The sequence below is a fragment of the Phytophthora infestans genome, genomic scaffold, assembly GCF_000142945.1.
Source record: "Phytophthora infestans T30-4 supercont1.45 genomic scaffold, whole genome shotgun sequence".
Lineage (NCBI taxonomy): Eukaryota > Oomycota > Peronosporomycetes > Peronosporales > Peronosporaceae > Phytophthora > Phytophthora infestans.
Window position 1 is genome coordinate 349,323 of NW_003303714.1, and position 24,655 is coordinate 373,977.

A 24,655-nucleotide genomic window follows, 5' to 3' on the forward strand; every position below is an offset into this window, starting at 1 on the left:
CTCTGTGTCACTCTCTCTCCCTCTCTACCTTTCACTGACACACACAGGTGACGCATTCACTCAGTTTCTGTGCGCGCGCATTTCTCAATCCGTAAGACAAACTACTACCGCACCCTAACTCAGGGTTACTCAATCTGCCTCAGCAGCCGCAGACTCACTCATCTATCACGGGCTTGGCGGCAGCCTCCCAGTAGCTATGTTGTTCTGCGGGGTCTGATAGGCACCCGCACTTGTGTCATTCAGTTTGTCAATTGGGTTATATTGACGAAGCAGCAACAGATACGAAGTCGCCGAGACACTTAAGCTCCTCAAAGACGACGCAGAGCAGCCGGTGGCGAGGGAGGGGGTAATCAACCGGGGAAAGAGGGATAAAACGTTTTGTGGCGGAAAAAGGTTGAAAATGAAAATTGGGAACACTGGGGTGATCGATCCGCCTACCTCCCGCATGCGAAGTGGGGGCTCTACCATTTGAGCTAAACGCTCTCATATAAAAACACTACGCACACCAATCGACGCGCTCAAAGCACACCAGCATACACTCCCACAAACACCCTACCACACATAACGCAACACTCAAACGGCCACAACCTTAACAGCTACATTGCTTTGCCGTCGTTTGTGAGATAGAATCGATGTGCGCACGCCTTTAATACGCTCCACACTCTCCCCTTTCCTGCTATCCTCAGCATCATCAAACGCAACGCACGTCAGCGCACCCAAGCGTTCATCTCTCTCTCCCACTATCTCTCTCACTCTGTGTCACTCTCTCTCCCTCTCTACCTTTCACTCACACACAGACACATTTGACCCATTCAATCTTTTTCTGAGACCCAGACTCAGGGGACGCATTCAAACAAATTCTGTGCGCGCGCATTTCTCAATCCGTAAGACAAACTACTACCGCACCCTAACTCAGGGTTACTCAATCTGCCTCAGCAGCCACAGACTCACTCATCTATCACGGGCTTGGCGGCAGCCTCCCAGTAGCTATGTTGTTCTGCGGGGTCTGATAGGCACCCGCACTTGTGTCATTCAGTTTGTCAATTGGGTTATATTGACGAAGCAGCAACAGATACGAAGTCGCCGAGACACTTAAGCTCCTCAAAGACGACTCAGAGCAGCCGGTGGCGAGGGGGGGGGTAATCAACGGCGAAGAGGTGATAAAACGTTTGGTGGCGTAAAAAGGTTGAAATTGAAAATTGTGGACACTGGGGGTATCGATCCCCCTACCTCCCGCATGCGAAGCGGGCGCTCTACCATTTGAGCTAAGCGCCCTCATACAGCGACACAACGCACACCAATCGACGCGCTCAAAGCACACCAGCATACACCCCCACAAACACCCTACCACACCTAACGCACACTCAAACGGCCACAACCTAAACAGCTACATGCTTTGCCGTCGTTCGTGGGATAGAATCGATGTGCGCACGCTTTTAATACGCTCCTCACTCTCCCCTTTCCTGCTATCCTCAGCACCTTCAAACGCAACGCACGTCAGCGGACCCAAGCGTTCATCTCTCTCTCCCACTATCTCTCTCACTCTGTGTCACTCTCTCTCTCCCTCTCTACTTTTCACTCACACACACACAGGGGGAGAAGTTCACATATTTTTCTTGGGGGCGCGCGTTTTCTCTATTCCGGAAGAACAAAACTACCTAACGCAACCCCTAAACTCAGGGTAACTCAATCTGCCTCAGCGGCCGCAGACTTACTCACCTATCACGGGCTTGGCGGCAGCCTCCCAGTAGCTATGTTGTTCTGCGGGGTCTGATAGGCACCTGCACTTGTGTCACTCAGTTTATCAATTGGGTTATATTGACGAAGCAGCAACAGATACAAAGTCGCCGAGATACTTAAGCTCCTTAAAGACGACGCAGAGCAGCCGGTGGCGAGGGGGGGAGTAATCAACGGCGAAGAGGTGATAAAACGTTTGGGGGCGTAAAAAGGTTGAAAATGAAAATTGTGGACACTGGGGGTATCGATCCCCCTACCTCCCGCATGCGAAGGGGGCGCTCTACCATTTGAGCTAAGCGCCCTCATACACAGACACAACGCACACCAATCGACGCGCTCAAAGCACACCAGCATACACTCCCACAAACACCCTCCCACACCTAACGCACACTCAAACGGCCACAACCTTAACAGCTACATGCTTTGCCGTCGTTCGTGGGATAGAATCGATGTGCGCACGCTTTTAATACGCTCCTCACTCTCCCCTTTCCTGCTATCCTCAGCACCTTCAAACGCAACGCACGTCAGCGCACCCAAGCGTTCATCTCTCTCTCCCACTATCTCTCTCACTCTGTGTCACTCTCTCTCTCCCTCTCTACCTTTCACTCACAGATACACAGATGACGCATTCACTCAATTTCCGTGCGCGTGCATTTCTCAATCCGTAGGACAAACTACTACCGCACCCTAGCTCAGGGTAACTCAATCTGCCTCAGCAGCCGCAGACTCACTCACCTATCACGGGCTTGGCGGCAGCCTCCCAGTAGCTATGTTGTTCTGCGGGGTCTGATAGGCACCCGCACTTGTGTCATTCAGTTTGTCAATTGGGCTATATTGACGAAGCAGCAACAGATACGAAGTCGCCGAGACACTTAAGCTTCTCAAAGACGACGCAGAGCAGCCGGTGGCGAGAGGGGGTAATCAACGGCGAAGAGGTGATAAAACGTTTGGTGGCGTAAAAAGGTTGAAAATGAAAATTGTGGACACTGGGGGTATGGATCCCTCTACCTCCCGCATGCGAAGCGGGCGCTCTATCATTTGAGCTAAGCGCCCTCATACACAGACACAACGCACACCAATCGACGCGCTCAAAGCACACCAGCATACACTCCCACAAACACCCTACCACACCTAACGCACACTCAAACGGCCACAACCTTAACAGCTACATGCTTTGCCGTCGTTTGTGGGATAGAATCGATGTGCGCACGCCTTTAATACGCTCCACACTCTCCCCTTTCCTGCTATCCTCAGCATCTTCAAACGCAACGCACGTCAGCGCACCCAAGCGTTCATCTCTCTCTCCCACTATCTCTCCCACTCTGTGTCACTCCCTCTCCCTCTCTACCGTTCACTCACACACACACACACACACACACACACACACAGGTGACGCATTCACTCAGTTTCTGTGCGCGCGCATTTCTCAATCCGTAAGACAAACTACTACCGCACCCTAACTCGGGGTTACTCAATCTGCCTCAGCAGCCGCAGACTCACTCATCTATCACGGGCTTGGCGGCAGCCTCCCAGTAGCTATGTTGTTCTGCGGGGTCTGATAGGCACCTGCACTTGTGTCACTCAGTTTGTCAATTGGGTTATATTGACGAAGCAGCAACAGATACGAAGTCGCCGAGACACTTAAGCTCCTCAAAGACGACGCAGAGCAGCCGGTGGCGAGGGGGGGGGTAATCAACGGCGAAGAGGTGATAAAACGTTTGGTGGCGTAAAAAGGTTGAAAATGAAAATTGTGGACACTGGGGGTATCGATCCCCCTACCTCCCGCATGCGAAGGGGGCGCTCTACCATTTGAGCTAAGCGCCCTCATACACAGACACAACGCACACCAATCGACGCGCTCAAAGCACACCAGCATACACTCCCACAAACACCCTACCACACCTAACGCACACTCAAACGGCCACAACCTTAACAGCTACATGCTTTGCCGTCGTTTGTGGGATAGAATCGATGTGCGCACGCCTTTAATACGCTCCACACTCTCCCCTTTCCTGCTATCCTCAGCATCTTCAAACGCAACGCACGTCAGCGCACCCAAGCGTTCATCTCTCTCTCCCAATATCTCTCCCACTCTGTGTCACTCCCTCTCCCTCTCTACCGTTCACTCACACACACACACACAGGTGACGCATTCACTCAGTTTCTGTGCGCGCGCATTTCTCAATCCGTAAGACAAACTACTACCGCACCCTAACTCGGGGTTACTCAATCTGCCTCAGCAGCCGCAGACTCACTCATCTATCACGGGCTTGGCGGCAGCCTCCCAGTAGCTATGTTGTTCTGCGGGGTCTGATAGGCACCTGCACTTGTGTCACTCAGTTTGTCCATTGGGTTATATTGACGAAGCAGCAACAGATACGAAGTCGCCGAGACACTTAAGCTCCTCAAAGACGACGCAGAGCAGCCGGTGGCGAGGGGGGGAGTAATCAACGGCGAAGAGGTGATAAAACGTTTGGTGGCGTAAAAAGGTTGAAAATGAAAATTGTGGACACTGGGGGTATCGATCCCCCTACCTCCCGCATGCGAAGCGGGCGCTCTACCATTTGAGCTAAGCGCCCTCATACAGACACAACGCACACCAATCGACGCGCTCATAGCACACCAGCATACACTCCCACAAACACCCTACCACACCTAACGCACACTCAAACGGCCACAACCTAAACAGCTACATGCTTTGCCGTCGTTCGTGGGATAGAATCGATGTGCGCACGCTTTTAATACGCTCCTCACTCTCCCCTTTCCTGCTATCCTCAGCACCTTCAAACGCAACGCACGTCAGCGCACCCAAGCGTTCATCTCTCTCTCCCACTATCTCTCTCACTCTGTGTCACTCTCTCTCTCCCTCTCTACCTTTCACTCACACACACACAGGTGACGCATTCACTCAATTTCCGTGCGCGTGCATTTCTCAATCCGTAGGACAAACTACTACCGCACCCTAGCTCAGGGTAACTCAATCTGCCTCAGCAGCCGCAGACTCACTCACCTATCACGGGCTTGGCGGCAGCCTCCCAGTAGCTATGTTGTTCTGCGGGGTCTGATAGGCACCTGCACTTGTGTCACTCAGTTTGTCAATTGGGTTATATTGACGAAGCAGCAACAGATACAAAGTCGCCGAGATACTTAAGCTCCTTAAAGACGACGCAGAGCAGCCGGTGGCGAGGGGGGGAGTAATCAACGGCGAAGAGGTGATAAAACGTTTGGTGGCGTAAAAAGGTTGAAAATGAAAATTGTGGACACTGGGGGTATCGATCCCCCTACCTCCCGCATGCGAAGCGGGCGCTCTACCATTTGAGCTAAGCGCCCTCATACAGACACAACGCACACCAATCGACGCGCTCATAGCACACCAGCATACACTCCCACAAACACCCTATCACACCTAACGCACACTCAAACGGCCACAACCTAAACAGCTACATGCTTTGCCGTCGTTCGTGGGATAGAATCGATGTGCGCACGCTTTTAATACGCTCCTCACTCTCCCCTTTCCTGCTATCCTCAGCACCTTCAAACGCAACGCACGTCAGCGCACCCAAGCGTTCATCTCTCTCTCCCACTATCTCTCTCACTCTGTGTCACTCTCTCTCTCCCTCTCTACCTTTCACTCACACACACACAGGTGACGCATTCACTCAATTTCCGTGCGCGTGCATTTCTCAATCCGTAGGACAAACTACTACCGCACCCTAGCTCAGGGTAACTCAATCTGCCTCAGCAGCCGCAGACTCACTCACCTATCACGGGCTTGGCGGCAGCCTCCCAGTAGCTATGTTGTTCTGCGGGGTCTGATAGGCACCTGCACTTGTGTCACTCAGTTTGTCAATTGGGTTATATTGACGAAGCAGCAACAGATACAAAGTCGCCGAGATACTTAAGCTCCTTAAAGACGACGCAGAGCAGCCGGTGGCGAGGGGGGGGTAATCAACGGCGAAGAGGTGATAAAACGTTTGGTGGTGTAAAAAGGTTGAAAATGAAAATTGTGGACACTGGGGGTATCAATCCCCCTACCTCCCGCATGCGAAGGGGGCGCTCTACCATTTGAGCTAAGCGCCCTCATACACAGACACAACGCACACCAATCGACGCGATCATAGCACACCAGCATACACTCCCACAAACACCCTACCACACCTAACGCACACTCAAACGGCCACAACCTAAACAGCTACATGCTTTGCCGTCGTTCGTGGGATAGAATCGATGTGCGCACGCTTTTAATACGCTCCTCACTCTCCCCTTTCCTGCTATCCTCAGCACCTTCAAACGCAACGCACGTCAGCGCACCCAACCGTTCATCTCTCTCTCCCACTATCTCTCTCACTCTGTGCCACTCTCTCTCTCCCTCTCTACCTTTCACTCACACACACACAGGTGACGCATTCACTCAATTTCCGTGCGCGTGCATTTCTCAATCCGTAGGACAAACTACTACCGCACCCTAGCTCAGGGTAACTCAATCTGCCTCAGCAGCCGCAGACTCACTCACCTATCACGGGCTTGGCGGCAGCCTCCCAGTAGCTATGTTGTTCTGCGGGGTCTGATAGGCACCTGCACTTGTGTCACTCAGTTTGTCAATTGGGTTATATTGACGAAGCAGCAACAGATACGAAGTCGCCGAGACACTTAAGCTCCTTAAAGACGACGCAGAGCAGCCGGTGGCGAGGGGGGGTAATCAACGGCGAAGAGGTGATAAAACGTTTTGGTGGCGTAAAAAGGTTGAAAATGAAAATTGTGGACACTGGGGGTATCGATCCCCCTACCTCCCGCATGCGAAGCGGGCGCTCTACCATTTGAGCTAAGCGCCCTCATACACAGACACAACGCACACTAATCGACGCGCTCAAAGCACACCAGCATACACTCCCACAAACACCCTACCACACCCAACGCACACTCAAACGGCCACAACCTTAACAGCTACATGCTTTGCCGTCGTTCGTGGGATAGAATCGATGTGCGCACGCTTTTAATACGCTCCTCACTCTCCCCTTTCCTGCTATCCTCAGCACCTTCAAACGCAACGCACGTCAGCGCACCCAAACGTTCATCTCTCTCTCCCACTATCTCTCTCACTCTGTGTCACTCTCTCTCTCTCTCTCTATCTTTCACTCACACACACACAGGTGACGCATTCACTCAGTTTCTGTGCGCGCGCATTTCTCAATCCGTAAGACAAACTACTACCACACCCTAACTCGGGGTTACTCAATCTGCCTCAGCAGCCGCAGACTCACTCATCTATCACGTGCTTGGCGGCAGCCTCCCAGTAGCTATGTTGTTCTGGGGGGTTCTGATAGGCACCCCGCACTTGTGTCACTCAGTCTGTCAATTGGGTTATATTTGACGAGGCAGCAACAGATACAAAGTCGTCGAGATACTTAAAGCTCCTCAAAGACGACACACAGCAGCCCGTTGGCGAGGGGGGGGGTAATTCACGGCGAAGAGGTGATAAAACATTTGGTGGCGTAAAAAGGTTGAAAATGAAAAATTGTGGACACTGGGGGTATCGATCCCCCTACCTCCCGCATGCGAGGCGGGGCGCTCTGGCATTTGAGCTAAGCGCCCTCATACACAGACACAACGCACACCAATCGACGCGCTCAAAGCACACCAGCATACACTCCCACAAACACCCTACCACACCCAACGCACACTCAAACGGCCACAACCTTAACAGCTACATGCTTTGCCGTCGTTTGTGGGATAGAATCGATGTGCGCACGCCTTTAATACGCTCCACACTCTCCCCTTTCCTGCTATCCTCAGCATCTTCAAACGCAACGCACGTCAGCGCACCCAAGCGTTCATCTCTCTCTCCCACAATCTCTCCCACTCTGTGTCACTCCCTCTCCCTCTCTACCTTTCACTCACACACACACACACAGGTGACGCATTCACTCAGTTTCTGTGCGCGCGCATTTCTCAATCCGTAAGACAAACTACTACCGCACCCTAACTCAGGGTTACTCAATCTGCCTCAGCAGCCGCAGACTCACTCATCTATCACGGGCTTGGCGGCAGCCTCCCAGTAGCTATGTTGTTCTGCGGGGTCTGATAGGCACCTGCACTTGTGTCACTCAGTTTGTCAATTGGGTTATATTGACGAAGCAGCAACAGATACGATGTCGCCGAGACACTTAAGCTCCTAAAAGACGACGCAAAGCAGCCGGTGGCGAGGGGGGGGGTAATCAACGGCGAAGAGGTGAAAAAACGTTTGGTGGCGTAAAAAGGTTGAAAATAAAAATTGTGGACACTGCCCCCTACCCCCCGCATGCGAAGCGGGCGCTCTACCATTTGAGCTAAGCGCCCTCATACACAGACACAACGCACACCAATCGACGCGCTCAAATCACACCAGCATACACTCCCACAAACACCCTACCACACCCAACGCACACTCAAACGGCCACAACCTTAACAGCTACATGCTTTGCCGTCGTTTGTGGGATAGAATCGATGTGCGCGTGCCTTTAATACGCTCCACACTCTCCCCTTTCCTGCTATCCTCAGCATCTTCAAACGCAACGCACGTCAGCGCACCCAAGCGTTCATCTCTCTCCCCCACTATCTCTCCCACTCTGTGTCACTCCCTCTCCCTCTCTACCTTTCACTCACACACACACACACAGGTGACGCATTCACTCAGCTTCTGTGCGCGCGCATTTCTCAATCCGTAAGACAAACTACTACCGCACCCTAACTCAGGGTTACTCAATCTGCCTCAGCAGCCGCAGACTCACTCATCTATCACGGGCTTGGCGGCAGCCTCCCAGTAGCTATGTTGTTCTGCGAGGTCTGATAGGCACCTGCACTTGTGTCATTCAGTTTGTCAATTGGGTTATATTGACGAAGCAGCAACAGATACGATGTCGCCGAGACACTTAAGCTCCTCAAAGACGACGCAGAGCAGCCGGTGGCGAGGGGGGGTAATCAACGGCGAAGAGGTGATAAAACGTTTGGTGGCGTAAAAAGGTTGAAAATGAAAATTGTGGACACTGGGGGTATCGATCCCCCTACCTCCCGCATGCGAAGCGGGCGCTCTACCATTTGAGCTAAGCGCCCTCATACACAGACACAACGCACACCAATCGACGCACTTAAAGCACACCAGCATACACTCCCACAAACACCCTACCACACCCAACGCACACTCAAACGGCCACAACCTTAACAGCTACATGCTTTGCCGTCGTTTGTGAGATAGAATCGATGTGCGCACGCCTTTAATACGCTCCACACTCTCCCCTTTCCTGCTATCCTCAGCATCATCAAACGCAACGCACGTCAGCGCACCCAAGCGTTCATCTCTCTCTCCCACTATCTCTCTCACTCTGTGTCACTCCCTCTCCCTCTCTACCTTTCACTCACACACACACAGGTGACGCATTCACTCAGTTTCTGTGCGCGCGCATTTCTCAATCCGTAAGACAAACTACTACCGCACCCTAACTCAGGGTTACTCAATCTGCCTCAGCAGCCGCAGACTCACTCATCTATCACGGGCTTGGCGGCAGCCTCCCAGTAGCTATGTTGTTCTGCGGGGTCTGATAGGAACCTGCACTTGTGTCACTCAGTTTGTCAATTGGGTTATATTGACGAAGCAGCAACAGATACGAAGTCGCCGAGACACTTAAGCTCCTCAAAGACGACGCAGAGCAGCCGGTGGCGAGGGGGGGGGTAATCAACGGCGAAGAGGTGATAAAACGTTTGGTGGCGTAAAAAGGTTGAAAATGAAAATTGTGGACACTGGGGGTATCGATCCCCCTACCTCCCGCATGCGAAGCGGGCGCTCTACCATTTGAGCTAAGCGCCCTCATACACAGACACAACGCACACTAATCGACGCGCTCAAAGCACACCAGCATACACTCCCACAAACACCCTACCACACCCAACGCACACTCAAACGGCCACAACCTTAACAGCTACATGCTTTGCCGTCGTTTGTGAGATAGAATCGATGTGCGCACGCCTTTAATACGCTCCACACTCTCCCCTTTCCTGCTATCCTCAGCATCTTTAAACGCAACGCACGTCAGCGCACCCAAACGTTCATCTCTCTCTCCCACTATCTCTCTCACTCTGTGTCACTCTCTCTCTCCCTCTCTACCTTTCACTCACACACACACAGGTGACGCATTCACTCAGTTTCTGTGCGCGTGCATTTCTCAATCCGTAGGACAAACTACTACCGCACCCTAGCTCAGGGTTACTCAATCTGCCTCAGCAGCCGCAGACTCACTCACCTATCACGGGCTTGGCGGCAGCCTCCCAGTAGCTATGTCGTTCTGCGGGGTCTGATAGGCACCTGCACTTGTGTCACTCAGTTTGTCAATTGGGTTATATTGACGAAGCAGCAACAGATACGAAGTCGCCGAGACACTTAAGCTCCTTAAAGACGACGCAGAGCAGCCGGTGGCGAGGGGGGGGGTAATCAACGGCGAAGAGGTGATAAAACGTTTGGTGGCGTAAAAAGGTTGAAAATGAAAATTGTGGACACTGGGGGTATCGATCCCCCTACCTCCCGCATGCGAAGGGGGCGCTCTACCATTTGAGCTAAGCGCCCTCATACACAGACACAACGCACACCAATCGACGCGCTCAAAGCACACCAGCATACACTCCCCACAAACACCCTACCACACCCAACGCACACTCAAACGGCCACAACCTTAACAGCTACATGCTTTGCCGTCGTTTGTGGGATAGAATCGATGTGCGCACGCCTTTAATACGCTCCACACTCTCCCCTTTCCTGCTATCCTCAGCATCTTCAAACGCAACGCACGTCAGCGCACCCAAGCGTTCATCTCTCTCTCCCACTATCTCTCCCACTCTGTGTCACTCCCTCTCCCTCTCTACCTTTCACTCACACACACACACACACACACACACACACACACAGGTGACGCATTCACTCAGTTTCTGTGCGCGCGCATTTCTCAATCCGTAAGACAAACTACTACCGCACCCTAACTCAGGGTTACTCAATCTGCCTTAGCAGCCGCAGACTCACTCATCTATCACGGGCTTGGTGGCAGCCTCCCAGTAGCTATGTTGTTCTGCGGGGTCTGATAGGCACCTGCACTTGTGTCACTCAGTCTGTCAATTGGGTTATATTGACGAAGCAGCAACAGACACGAAGTCGCCGAGACACTTAAGCTCCTCACAGACGACGCAGAGCAGCCGGTGGCGAGGGGAAGTAATCAACGGCGAAGAGGTGATAAAACGTTTGGTGGCGTAAAAAGGTTGAAAATGAAAACTGTGGACACTGGGGGTATCGATCCCCCTACCTCCCGCATGCGAAGCGGGGCGCTCTACCATTTTGAGCTAAGCGCCCTCATACACGGACACAACGCACACCAATCGACGCGCTCAAAGCACACCCAGCATACACTCCCACAAACACCCTACCACACCTAACGCACACTCAAACGGCCACAACCTTAACAGCTAATTGCTTTGCCGTCGTTTGTGGGATAGAATCGATGTGCGCACGCCTTTAATACGCTCCACACTCTCCCCTTTCCTGCTATCCTCAGCATCTTCAAACGCAACGCACGTCAGCGCACCCAAGCGTTCATCTCTCTCTCCCACTATCTCTCCCACTCTGTGTCACTCCCTCTCCCTCTCTACCTTTCACTCACACACACACACACACACACACACACAGGTGACGCATTCACTCAGTTTCTGTGCGCGCGCATTTCTCAATCCGTAAGACAAACTACTACCGCACCCTAACTCAGGGTTACTCAATCTGCCTTAGCAGCCGCAGACTCACTCATCTATCACGGGCTTGGCGGCAGCCTCCCAGTAGCTATGTTGTTCTGCGGGGTCTGATAGGCACCTGCACTTGTGTCACTCAGTTTGTCAATTGGGTTATATTGACGAAGCAGCAACAGATACGAAGTCGCCGAGACACTTAAGCTCCTCAAAGACGACGCAGAGCAGCCGGTGGCGAGGGGGGGGGTAATCAACGGCGAAGAGGTGATAAAACGTTTGGTGGCGTAAAAAGGTTGAAATTGAAAATTGTGGACACTGGGGGTATCGATCCCCCTACCTCCCGCATGCGAAGCGGGCGCTCTACCATTTGAGCTAAGCGCCCTCATACACAGACACAACGCACACCAATCGACGCGCTCAAAGCACACCAGCATACACTCCCACAAACACCCTACCACACCCAACGCACACTCAAACGGCCACAACCTTAACAGCTACATGCTTTGCCGTCGTTTGTGAGATAAAATCGATGTGCGCACGCCTTTAATACGCTCCACACTCTCCCCTTTCCTGCTATCCTCAGCATCATCAAACGCAACGCACGTCAGCGCACCCAAGCGTTCATCTCTCTCTCCCACTATCTCTCTCACTCTGTGTCACTCTCTCTCCCTCTCTACCTTTCACTCACACACACACACAGGTGACGCATTCACTCAGTTTCTGTGCGCGCGCATTTCTCAATCCGTAAGACAAACTACTACCGCACCCTAACTCAGGGTTACTCAATCTGCCTCAGCAGCCGCAGACTCACTCATCTATCACGGGCTTGGCGGCAGCCTCCCAGTAGCTATGTTGTTCTGCGGGGTCTGATAGGCACCTGCACTTGTGTCATTCAGTTTGTCAATTGGGTTATATTGACGAAGCAGCAACAGATACGAAGTCGCCGAGACACTTAAGCCCCTCAAAGACGACGCAGAGCAGCCGGTGGCGAGGGGGGGGGAATCAACGGCGAAGAGGTGATAAAACGTTTGGATGGCGTAAAAAGGTTGAAAATGAAAATTGTGGACACTGGGGGTATCGATCCCCCTACCTCCCGCATGCGAAGCGGGCGCTCTCCCATTTGAGCTAAGCGCCCTCATACGCAGACACAGCGCACACCAATCGACGCGCTCAAAGCACACCAGCATACACTCCCACAAACACCCTACCACACCCAACGCACACTCAAACGGCCACAACCTTAACAGCTACATGCTTTGCCGTCGTTTGTGGGATAGAATCGATGTGCGCACGCCTTTAATACGCTCCACACTCTCCCCTTTGCTGCTATCCTCAGCATCTTCAAACGCAACGCACGTCAGCGCACCCAAGCGTTCATCTCTCTCTCCCACTATCTCTTTCACTCTGTGTCACTCCCTCTCCCTCTCTACCTTTCACTCACACACACACACACAGGTGACGCATTCACTCAGCTTCTGTGCGCGCGCATTTCTCAATCCGTAAGACAAACTACTACCGCACCCTAGCTCAGGGTTACTCAATCTGCCTCAGCAGCCGCAGACTCACTCATCTATCACGGGCTTGGCGGCAGCCTCCCAGTAGCTATGTTGTTCTGCGGGGTCTGATAGGCACCTGCACTTGTGTCACTCAGTTTGTCAATTGGGTTATATTGACGAAGCAGCAACAGATACGAAGTCGCCGAGACACTTAAGCTCCTCAAAGACGACGCAGAGCAGCCGGTGGCGAGGGGGGGGGTAATCAACGGCGAAGAGGTGATAAAACGTTTGGTGGCGTAAAAAGGTTGAAATTGAAAATTGTGGACACTGGGGGTATCGATTCCCCTACCTCCCGCATGCGAAGCGGGCGCTCTACCATTTGAGCTAAGCGCCCTCATACACAGACACAACGCACACCAATCGACGCGCTCAAAGCACACCAGCATACACTCCCACAAACACCCTACCACACCCAACGCACACTCAAACGGCCACAACCTTAACAGCTACATGCTTTGCCGTCGTTTGTGGGATAGAATCGATGTGCGCACGCCTTTAATACGCTCCACACTCTCCCCTTTCCTGCTATCCTCAGCATCTTCAAACGCAACGCACGTCAGCGCACCCAAGCGTTCATCTCTCTCTCCCACTATCTCTCCCACTCTGTGTCACTCCCTCTCCCTCTCTACCTTTCACTCACACACACACACACAGGTGACGCATTCACTCAGTTTCTGTGCGCGCGCATTTCTCAATCCGTAAGACAAACTACTACCGCACCCTAGCTCAGGGTAACTCAATCTGCCTCAGCAGCCGCAGACTCACTCATCTATCACGGGCTGGGCGGCAGCCTCCCAGTAGCTATGTTGTTCTGCGCGGTCTGATAGGCACCCGCACTTGTGTCATTCAGTTTGTCAATTGGGTTATATTGACGAAGCAGCAACAGATACGAAGTCGCCGAGACACTTAAGCTCCTCAAAGACGACGCAGAGCACCCGGTGGCGAGGGGGGGGAGTAATCAACGGCGAAGAGGTGATAAAACGTTTGGTGGCGTAAAAAGGTTGAAAATGAAAATTGTGGACACTGGGGGTATCGATCCCCCTACCTCCCGCATGCGAAGCGGGCGCTCTACCATTTGAGCTAAGCGCCCTCATACAGACACAACGCACACCAATCGACGAAGCTCATAGCACACCAGCATACACTCCCACAAACACCCTACCACACCTAACGCACACTCAAACGGCCACAACCTAAACAGCTACATGCTTTGCCGTCGTTCGTGGGATAGAATCGATGTGCGCACGCTTTTAATACGCTCCTCACTCTCCCCTTTCCTGCTATCCTCAGCACCTTCAAACGCAACGCACGTCAGCGCACCCAAACGTTCATCTCTCTCTCCCACTATCTCTCTCACTCTGTGTCACTCTCTCTCTCCCTCTCTACCTTTCACTCACACACACACAGGTGACGCATTCACTCAATTTCCGTGCGCGTGCATTTCTCAATCCGTAGGACAAACTACTACCGCACCCTAGCTCAGGGTAACTCAATCTGCCTCAGCAGCCGCAGACTCACTCACCTATCACGGGCTTGGCGGCAGCCTCCCAGTAGCTATGTTGTTCTGCGGGGTCTGATAGGCACCTGCACTTGTGTCACTCAGTTTGTCAATTGGGTTATATTGACGAAGCAGCAACAGATACAAAGTCGCCGAGATACTTAAGCTCCTTAAAGACGACGCAGGGCCGAGGGGGGGGGGGGGGTAAATCAACGGCGAAGAGGTGATAAAACGTTTGGTGGCGTAAAAGGGTTGAAAATGAAAATGTGACACTGGGGGTATCGATCCCCCTACCTCCCGCCATGCCAAGCGGGCGCTCTGCCATTTGAGCTATGCGTCCTCATACACAGCCACACCGCACACCAATCGACGCGCTCGAAGCACACCAGCATACACTGCCCACAAACACCCCTACCACACCCAACGCACACTCAAACGGCCCACAACGCTTAACAGCTACATGCTTTGCCGTCGTTTGTGGGATAGAATCGATGTGCGCACGCCTTTAATACGCTCCACACTCTCCCCTTTCCTGCTATCCTCAGCACCTCCAAACGCAACGCACGTCAGCGCACCCAAGCGTTCATCTGTCTCTCCCACTATCTCTCTCACTCTGTGTCACTCTCTCTCTCCCTCTCTACCTTTCACTCACACACACACAGGTGACGCATTCACTCAATTTCCGTGCGCGTGCATTGCTCAATCCGTAGGACAAACTACTACCGCACCCACGCTCAGGCTAACTCAATCTGCCTCAGCAGCCGCAGACTCACTCATCTATCACGGGCTTGGCGGCAGCCTCCCAGTAGCTATGTTGTTCTGCGGGGTCTGATAGGCACCTGCACTTGTGTCACTCAGTTTGTCAATTGGGTTATATTGACGAAGCAGCAACAGATACAAAGTCGCCGAGATACTTAAGCTCCTTAAAGACGACGCAGAGCAGCCGATGGCGAGGGGGGGGTAATCAACGGCGAAGAGGTGATAAAACGTTTGGTGGCGTAAAAAGGTTGAAAATGAAATTTGTGGACACTCGGGGTATCGATTCCCCTACCTCCCGCATGCGAAGCGGGCGCTCTACCATTTGAGCTAAGCGCCAGCATACACAGACACAACGCACACCAATCGACGCGCTCAAAGCACACCAGCATACACTCCCACAAACACCCTACCACACCTAACGCACACTCAAACGGCCACAACCTAAACAGCTACATGCTTTGCCGTCGTTTGTGGGATAGAATCGATGTGCGCACGCCTTTAATACGCTCCTCACTCTCCCCTTTCCTGCTATCCTCAGCATCTTCAAACGCAACGCACGTCAGCGCACCCAAGCGTTCATCTCTCTCTCCCACTATCTCTCTCACTCTGTGTCACTCTCTCTCTCCCTCTCTACCTTTCACTCACACACACACAGGTGACGCATTCACTCAATTTCCGTGCGCGTGCATTTCTCAATCCGTAGGACAAACTACTACCGCACCCTAGCTCAGGGTAACTCAATCTGCCTCAGCAGACTCACTCACCTATCACGGGCTTGGCGGCAGCCTCCCAGTAGCTATGTTGTTCTGCGGGGTCTGATAGGCACCCGCACTTGTGTCATTCAGTTTGTCAATTGGGTTATATTGACGAAGCAGCAACAGATACGAAGTCGCCGAGACACTAAAGCTCCTCAAAGACGACGCAGAGCAGCCGGTGGCGAGGGGGGGGGGTAATCAACGGCGAAGAGGTGATAAAACGTTTGTTGGCGTAAAAAGGTTGAAAATGAAAATTGTGGGACACTGGGGGTATCGATCCCCCTACCTCCCGCATGCGAAGCGGGCGCTCTACCATTTGAGCTAAGCGCCCTCATCCACAGACACAACGCACACCAATCGACCCGCTTATAGCACACCAGCATACACTCCCACAAACACCCTACCACACCTAGCGCACACTCAAACGGCCACAACCTAAACAGCTACATGCTTTGCCGTCGTTCGTGGGATAGAATCGATGTGCGCACGCTTTTAATACGCTCCTCACTCTCCCCTTTCCTGCTATCCTCAGCACCTTCAAACGCAACGCACGTCAGCGCACCCAAGCGTTCATCTCTCTCTCCCACTATCTCTCTCACTCTGTGTCACTCTCTCTCTCCCTCTCTACCTTTCACTCACACACACACAGGTGACGCATTCACTCAATTTCCGTGCGCGTGCATTTCTCAATCCGTAGGACAAACTACTACCGCACCCTAGCTCAGGGTAACTCAATCTGCCTCAGCAGCCGCAGACTCACTCACCTATCACGGGCTTGGCGGCAGCCTCCCAGTAGCTATGTTGTTCTGCGGGGTCTGATAGGCACCTGCACTTGTGTCACTCAGTTTGTCAATTGGGTTATATTGACGAAGCAGCAACAGATACAAAGTCGCCGAGATACTTAAGCTCCTTAAAGACGACGCAGAGCAGCCGGTGGCGAGGGGGGGGGTAATCAACGGCGAAGAGGTGATAAAACGTTTGGTGGCGTAAAAAGGTTGAAAATGAAAATTGTGGACACTGGGGGTATCGATCCCCCTACCTCCCGCATGCGAAGGGGGCGCTCTACCATTTGAGCTAAGCGCCCTCATACACAGACACAACGCACACCAATCGACGCGCTCATAGCACACCAGCATACACTCCCCACAAACACCCTACCACACCCAACGCACACTCAAACGGCCACAACCTTAACAGCTACATGCTTTGCCGTCGTTTGTGGGATAGAATCGATGTGCGCACGCTTTTAATACGCTCCTCACTCTCCCCTTTCCTGCTATCCTCAGCACCTTCAAACGCAACGCACGTCAGCGCACCCAAGCGTTCATCTCTCTCTCCCACTATCTCTCCCACTCTGTGTCACTCCCTCTCCCTCTCTACCTTCACTTCACACACACACACACAGGTGACGCATTCACTCAATTTCCGTGCGCGTGCATTTCTCAATCCGTAGGACAAACTACTACCGCACCCTAGCTCAGGGGAACTCAATCTGCCTCAGCAGCCGCAGACTCACTCATCTATCACGGGCTTGGCGGCAGCCTCCCAGTAGCTAGTTTTTTTCTTCGAGTTCTGATTGGCTCCCGCACGTTTCTCACTCAGTTTTTTCAAAGAGGTGACATTTGCGGAGGAGCAACCGATATGTACTCGCCGGGCCCCTTACGCGACTTCAAAGCTCGTTCAAAGCGACCGGTGGCGAGCGGGGGGGGTAATCAACGGCGAAGAGGTGATAAAACGTTTGGTGGCGTAAAAAGGTTGAAAATGAAAATTGTGGACACTGGGGGTATCAATCCCCCTACCTCCCGCATGCGAAGCGGGCGCTCTACCATTTGAGCTAAGCGCCCTCATACAACGACACAACGCACACCAATCGACGCGCTCAAAGCACACCAGCATACACTCCCACAAACACCCTACCACACCTAACGCACACTCAAACGGCCACAACCTAAACAGCTACATGCTTTGCCGTCGTTCGTGGGATAGAATCGATGTGCGCACGCTTTTAATACGCTCCTCACTCTCCCCTTTCCTGCTATCCTCAGCACCTTCAAACGCAACGCACGTCAGCGCACCCAAGCGTTCATCTCTCTCTCCCACTATCTCTCTCACTCTGTGTCACTCTCTCTCTCCCTCTCTACCTTTCACTCACACACACACAGGTGACGCATTCACTCAATTTCCGTGCGCGTGCATTTCTCAATCCGTAGGACAAACTACTACCGCACCCTAGCTCAGGGTAACTCAATCTGCCTCAGCAGCCGCAGACTCACTCACCTATCACGGGCTTGGCGGCAGCCTCCCAGTAGCTATGTTGTTCTGCGGGGTCTGATAGGCACCCGCACTTGTGTCATTCAGTTTGTCAATTGGGTTATATTGACGAAGCAGCAACAGATACAAAGTCGCCGAGATACGTAAGCTCCTTAAAGACGACGCAGAGCAGCCGGTGGCGAGAGGGGGTAATCAACGGCGAAGAGATGATAAAACGTTTGGTGGCGTAAAAAGGTTGAAAATGAAAATTGTGGACACTGGGGGTATCGATCCCCCTACCTCCCGCATGCGAAGGGGGCGCTCTACCATTTGAGCTAAGCGCCCTCATACACAGGCACAACGCACACCAATCGACGCGCTCAAAGCACACCAGCATACACTCCCACAAACACCCTACCACACCCAACGCACACTCAAACGGCCACAACCTAAACAGCTACATGCTTTGCCGTCGTTTGTGAGATAGAATCGATGTGCGCACGCTTTTAATACGCTCCTCACTCTCCCCTTTCCTGCTATCCTCAGCACCTTCAAACGCAACGCACGTCAGTGCACCCAAACGTTCATCTCTCTCTCCCACTATCTCTCTCACTCTGTGTCACTCTCTCTCTCCCTCTCTACCTTTCACTCACACACACAGGTGACGCATTCACTCAGTTTCTGTGCGCGTGCATTTCTCAATCCGTAGGACAAACTACTACCGCACCCTAGCTCACGGTAACTCAATCTGCCTCAGCAGCCGCAGACTCACTCACCTATCACGGGCTTGGCGGCAGCCTCCCAGTAGCTATGTTGTTCTGCGGGGTCTGATAGGCACCCGCACTTGTGTCATTCAGTTTGTCAATTGGGCTATATTGACGAAGCAGCAACAGATACGAAGTCGCCGAGACACTTAAGCTCCTCAAAGACGACGCAGAGCAGCCGGTGGCGAGAGGGGGGTAATCAACGGCGGAGAGGTGATAAAACGTTTGGTGGCGTAAAAAGGTTGAAAATGAAAATTGTGGACACTGGGGGTATCAATCTCCCTACCTCCCGCATGCGAAGCGGGCGCTCTACCATTTGAGCTAAGCGCCCTCATACACAGACACAACGCACACCAATCGACGCGATCATAGCACACCAGCATACACTCCCACAAACACCCTATCACACCTAACGCACACTCAAACGGCCACAACCTAAACAGCTACATGCTTTGCCGTCGTTCGTGGGATAGAATCGATGTGCGCACGCTTTTAATACGCTCCTCACTCTCCCCTTTCCTGCTATCCTCAGCACCTTCAAACGCAACGCACGTCAGCGCACCCAAGCGTTCATCTGTCTCTCCCACTATCTCTCTCACTCTGTGTCACTCTCTCTCTCCCTCTCTACCTTTCACTCACACACACACAGGTGACGCATTCACTCAATTTCCGTGCGCGTGCATTTCTCAATCCGTAGGACAAACTACTACCGCACCCTAGCTCAGGGTAACTCAATCTGCCTCAGCAGCCGCAGACTCACTCACCTATCACGGGCTTGGCGGCAGCCTCCCAGTAGCTATGTTGTTCTGCGGGGTCTGATAGGCACCTGCACTTGTGTCACTCAGTTTGTCAATTGGGTTATATTGACGAAGCAGCAACAGATACGAAGTCGCCGAGATACTTAAGCTCCTTAAAGACGACGCAGAGCAGCCGGTGGCGAGGGGGGGTAATCAACGGCGAAGAGGTGATAAAACGTTTGGTGGTGTAAAAAGGTTGAAAATGAAAATTGTGGACACTGGGGGTATCAATCCCCCTACCTCCCGCATGCGAAGCGGGCGCTCTACCATTTGAGCTAAGCGCCCTCATACACAGACACAACGCACATCTAGAGGCGCTCTCATCACACGGCAATATACTCTCACACACACCCTCTCACACATATAGCGCACTCTCAAACGCACACAATATACAGATCTACATGTTTACCTGTTGCGCGGGAGAGAGTAGAGATGCGCGCACTCTTGTTTATGCTCTTCTCACTCTCCCCTTTCCTGCTATCCTCAGCATCTTCAAACGCAACGCACGTCAGCGCACCCAAGCGTTCATCTCTCTCTCCCACTATCTCTCTCACTCTGTGTCACTCTCTCTCTCCCTCTCTACCTTTCACTCACACACACACAGGTGACGCATTCACTCAATTTCCGTGCGCGTGCATTTCTCAATCCGTAGGACAAACTACTACCGCACCCTAGCTCAGGGTAACTCAATCTGCCTCAGCAGCCGCAGACTCACTCATCTATCACGGGCTTGGCGGCAGCCTCCCAGTAGCTATGTTGTTCTGCGGGGTCTGATAGGCACCCGCACTTGTGTCATTCAGTTTGTCAATTGGGTTATATTGACGAAGCAGCAACAGATACGAAGTCGCCGAGACACTTAAGCTCCTCAAAGACGACGCAGAGCAGCCGGTGGCGAGGGGGGGAGTAATCAACGGCGAAGAGGTGATAAAACGTTTGGTGGCGTAAAAAGGTTGAAAATGAAAATTGTGGACACTGGGGGTATCGATCCCCCTACCTCCCGCATGCGAAGCGGGCGCTCTACCATTTGAGCTAAGCGCCCTCATACACAGACATAACGCACACCAATCGACGCGCTCATGGCACACCAGCATACACTCCCACAAACACCCTACCACACCTAACGCACACTCAAACGGCCACAACCTAAACAGCTACATGCTTTGCCGTCGTTCGTGGGATAGAATCGATGTGCGCACGCTTTTAATACGCTCCTCACTCTCCCCTTTCCTGCTATCCTCAGCACCTTCAAACGCAACGCACGTCAGCGCACCCAAGCGTTCATCTCTCTCTCCCACTATCTCTCTCACTCTGTGTTACTCTCTCTCCCCCTCATTACCTTTCACTCACACACACACAGGTGACGCATTCACTCAATTTCCGTGCGCGTGCATTTCTCAATCCGTAGGACAAACTACTACCGCACCCTAGCTCAGGGTAACTCAATCTGCCTCAGCAGCCGCAGACTCACTCATCTATCACGGGCTTGGCGGCAGCCTCCCAGTAGCTATGTTGTTCTGCGGGGTCTGATAGGCATCCGCACTTGTGTCATTCAGTTTGTCAATTGGGCTATATTGACGAAGCAGCAACAGATACGAAGTCGCCGAGATACTTAAGCTCCTTAAAGACGACACAGAGCAGCCGGTGGCGAGGGGGGGAGCACTCAACGACGAAGAGGTGATAAAACGTTTGATGGCGTAAAAAGGTTGAAAATGAAAATTGTGGACACTGGGGGTATCGATCCCCCTACCTCCCCGCATGCGAAGCGGGCGCTCTACCATTTGAGCTAAGCGCCCTCATACACAGACACAACGCACACCAATCGACGCGATCATAGCACACCAGCATACACTCCCACAAACACCCTACCACACCTAACGCACACTCAAACAGCCACAACCTAAACAGCTCCTTTGTTGTGCTGTCGGTTTGTGGGAATAGAATCGATGGTGCGCCACACCTTTTTATTCGCCTCCACTCTCTGTCTTATTCTTCAGCATCCTCAAACGCAACGCAAGTCGAGCGGCACCCAAGCGTTCATGTCTCTCTCCCACTATCTCTACAAATTTGTGTCACTCCCCTCTCCCTCTCTACGTTTCACTCTCACACACACACACACACACACGGGGTGACGCATTCACTCAGTTTCTGTGCGCGCGCATTTCTCAATCCGTAAGACAAACTACTACCGCACCCTAACTCAGGGTTACTCAATCTGCCTCAGCAGCCGCAGACTCACTCATCTATCACGGGCTTGGCGACAGCCTCCCAGTAGCTATGTTGTTCCGCGGGGTCTGATAGGCACCTGCACTTGTGTCACTCATTTTGTCAATTTGGGTTATATTGACGAAGCAGCAACAGATACGAAGTCGCCGAGACACTTAAGCTCCTCAAAGACGACGCAGAGCAGCCGGTGGCGAGGGGGGGGGTAATCAACGGCGAAGAGGTGATAAAACGTTTGGTGGCGTAAAAAGGTTGAAATTAAAAATTGTGGACACTGGGGGTATCGATCCCCCTACCTCCCGCATGCGAAGCGGGCGCTCTACCATTTGAGCTAAGCGCCCTCATACACAGACACAACGCACACCAATCGACGCGCTCAAAGCACACCAGCATACACTCCCACAAACACCCTACCACACCCAACGCACACTCAAACGGCCACAACCTAAACAGCTACATGCTTTGCCGTCGTTCGTGGGATAGATTTGATGTGCGCACGCTTTTAATACGCTCCTCACTCTCTCCTTTCCTGCTATCCTCAGCACCTTCAAACGCAACGCACGTCAGCGCACCCAAGCGTTCATCTCTCTCACTCTGTGTCACTCTCTCTCTCCCTCTCTACCTTTCACACACACAGGTGACGCATTCACTCAATTTCCGTGCGCGTGCATTTCTCAATCCGTAGGACAAACTACTACCGCACCCTAGCTCAGGGTAACTCAATCTGCCTCAGCAGCCGCAGACTCACTCACCTATCACGGGCTTGGCGGCAGCCTCCCAGTAGCTATGTAGTTCTGCGGGGTCTGATAGGCACCTGCACTTGTGTCACTCAGTTTGTCAATTGGGTTATATTGACGAAGCAGCAACAGATACAAAGTCGCCGAGATACTTAAGCTCCTTAAAGACGACGCAGAGCAGCCGGTGGCGAGGGGGCGAGTAATCAACGGCGAAGAGGTGATAAAATGTTTGGTGGCGTAAAAAGTTGAAAATGAAAATTGTGGACACTGGGGGTATCGATCCCCCTACCTCCCGCATGCGAAGGGGGCGCTCTAGCACTTGAGCTATGCGCCCTCATCAACAGACACAACGCACACCAATCGACGCGCTCATAGCACACCAGCATACACTCCCACAAACACCCTACCACACCTAACGCACACTCAAACGGCCATAACCTAAACAGCTACATGCTTTGCCGTCGTTTGTGGGATAGAATCGATGTGCGCACGCCTTTAATACGCTCCACACTCTCCCCTTTCCTGCTATCCTCAGCACCTTCAAACGCAACGCACGTCAGCGCACCCAAGCGTTCATCTCTCTCTCCCACTATCTCTCCCACTTTGTGTCACTCTCTCTCTCCCTCTCTACCTTTCACTCACACACACACAGGTGACGCATTCACTCAATTTCCGTGCGCGTGCATTTCTCAATCCGTAGGACAAACTACTACCGCACCCTAGCTCAGGGTAACTCAATCTGCCTCAGCAGCCGCAGACTCACTCATCTATCACGGGCTTGGCGGCAGCCTCCCAGTAGCTATGTTGTTCTGCGGGGTCTGATAGGCACCTGCACTTGTGTCACTCAGTTTGTCAATTGGGTTATATTGACGAAGCAGCAACAGATACAAAGTCGCCGAGACACTTAAGCTCCTCAAAGACGACGCAGAGCAGCCGGTGGCGAGGGGGGGGTAATCAACGGCGAAGAGGTGATAAAACGTTTGGTGGCGTAAAAAGGTTGAAAATGATTTGTGGACACTCGGGGTATCGATCCCCCTACCTCCCGCATGCGAAGCGGGCGCTCTACCATTTGAGCTAAGCGCCCTCATACACAGACACAACGTACACCAATCGACGCGCTCAAAGCACACCAGCATACACTCCCACAAACACCCTACCACACCTAACGCACACTCAAACGGCCACAACCTTAACAGCTACATGCTTTGCCGTCGTTTGTGGGATAGAATCGATGTGCGCACGCTTTTAATACGCTCCACACTCTCCCCTTTCCTGCTATCCTCAGCATCTTCAAGCGCAACGCACGTCAGCACCCCCAAGCGTTCATCTCTCTCCCACTCTCTCTCTCCCACTCTCACTCTGTGGCACTTACTCTCTCTCTGTCTCTCTCTCTCTGTAATGGGCCCCTCCATTACATAAGTAGGTAGAATTTTTTTTACATAAGTAGGTGCATCAGCATACGACTAGCGTGTGCTGAAATGCTGTCATGCCATTGGATGATATATGGGGGCCAGAACCATTATTAGCCAATTGGACTATTACGTGTATTTGAGTGGCCAGGGCTGTGGCCTTGGTCCTAAAAAAGTCATAGTTGAATTTTCCTTAAACCTAAGACTCAGTCATCCTATTGCGAGCTTCCTCAACACAATAGTGTAAGTAAGTAACGGAGTAAATTCCTGGCCCGTTACACCTGGTACACTTTGTAGTCCTTCCAGCGACCAAGTTCGACATGAGCCAAGACCTCGACCACGCTGCTTTCCTCCATCTCACTCGGATCGAGTGGGAAGCTCTCCACCGCCTCGCGACGGTGTCCGGAGAAGCCGTCGTCA

At 52.5% G+C, this 24,655-nt stretch overlaps 3 non-coding genes across 3 annotated transcripts; all 3 read right to left on the reverse strand.

The window, feature by feature from the left end:
• Positions 1-410: 410 nt before the first annotated feature.
• On the reverse strand, positions 411-483 carry PITG_28855. The gene has a single exon. It is a non-coding gene; the product is annotated as a tRNA-Ala (tRNA).
• A 6,772-nt stretch (positions 484-7,255) lies between these two features.
• Positions 7,256-7,329, reverse strand: PITG_28864. The gene has a single exon. It is a non-coding gene; the product is annotated as a tRNA-Ala (tRNA).
• A 7,480-nt stretch (positions 7,330-14,809) lies between these two features.
• On the reverse strand, positions 14,810-14,884 carry PITG_28873. Its single transcript has one exon. It is a non-coding gene; the product is annotated as a tRNA-Ala (tRNA).
• Positions 14,885-24,655: the final 9,771 nt, after the last annotated feature.